Source organism: Cyprinodon variegatus, unplaced genomic scaffold (genome assembly GCF_000732505.1).
Source record: "Cyprinodon variegatus isolate N-32 unplaced genomic scaffold, C_variegatus-1.0 Scaffold901, whole genome shotgun sequence".
Taxonomy (NCBI): Eukaryota; Metazoa; Chordata; class Actinopteri; order Cyprinodontiformes; family Cyprinodontidae; genus Cyprinodon; species Cyprinodon variegatus.
The window spans coordinates 213455-214740 of NW_015151354.1; positions in this window are offsets into that span (position 1 = coordinate 213455).

Genomic DNA, 1286 nt, shown 5'->3' on the forward strand with positions numbered 1-1286 from the left:
TTTTATCCATTTCTTCAATGCAATGTAAAAGATTGTTCTCATTGTTTGTGGAATCATTAAAGAGTTCCTGGTACAAAGCTACTCTCTTTTAAAAGTCTCTTTTTGTTCAACTGCTGCTGCTAAGGAAGGGAAATCAACAGTGTAAATGAGCATAGTCACTAATGGTCTTAGGGGCTGGTTATACTCCCCGCAGCAGTGTGTCGCAGTCAGGTTGATGCAGACATTTTTGATTTATGCCCAATACTCTGTGGGTCTAGATACGGCCAAGGCGGTGAGGAAGTGGGGGCGAGGTTTGTTCGACAACGGAGGGACATGAGAGCCGGGATCCAGGTGGAAAAAGTGTCCCAGCGCTCCTGCGCGCCTTGATCTTCTAGCTGGTCAAACTTAACAAGTTTTTTTCCGCAATTTCGGTCATAAAAACAAAACAAGCCGGTCTCATGTCTGTGGCGCTGTCTGCGGTCACCTACAGTTTGGGAGAGGTGCAGCAGAGTGTCTGCTACTTATACAGCACTTTTTCAAGCAGAATCGGTGATCAGAAACCAGAAGCCGACAAAAGATCCATCTGGAGCAAGGCAGAGGAGGGTTATCCAGGAGGCAGAACGAGAGTAATAATCTGGCAGGGAGGAGGAAAGCTAGACTCTTTTAAATAATCTGGCAGTGACTGTCTGTCAGAATGTTGAATATAAAGGTGGCAGTATAGGTGCATGGCATGAGCTGATTGCAACTGCAGCCACTAGAGGTTCAGGTGATGCTGAACTTGATCACAGAAGAGCAGGGAGACAGAATCAACACATTGTTGATTTTATTCTCACAAGACGGTTTTTAACATTAAATGCAACCTGGAAAGACTCACACAGAATTAGTTTTACTGAAATGAGAAATAAAAAGAAAAATGTAAGCATAGAGAATTACGATATTATGATTTAGCAGACGAATTAGGATAGAAGCCCCTCCCTCCCTCCCCACTCCACTCCACCCCTGAGGGGCCTGACATTAGGGGTGGAATGGAGTCCAAAGGAGGAAGGGAGCCAGATGAAAACAATGATGACGGTGAAGACGGGATGGAGGAGGGTTTGCAGCTTGATTGAGGAGAAAGCATGCATGGCGGATGCATGCACCGGGCTGATAGGCTTGCAGCAGTGGAGCATCAGGGCATGATTGGTTAAAAAAAAATGTAAATGGCCTGTACTTATAAAGCACTTTTTCAAGTCAGGAAACTCGACCAAAGCACTTTACACTAGATTCAGTCATTCATCCTTTATTCACACACAAACACTGATGGTAAT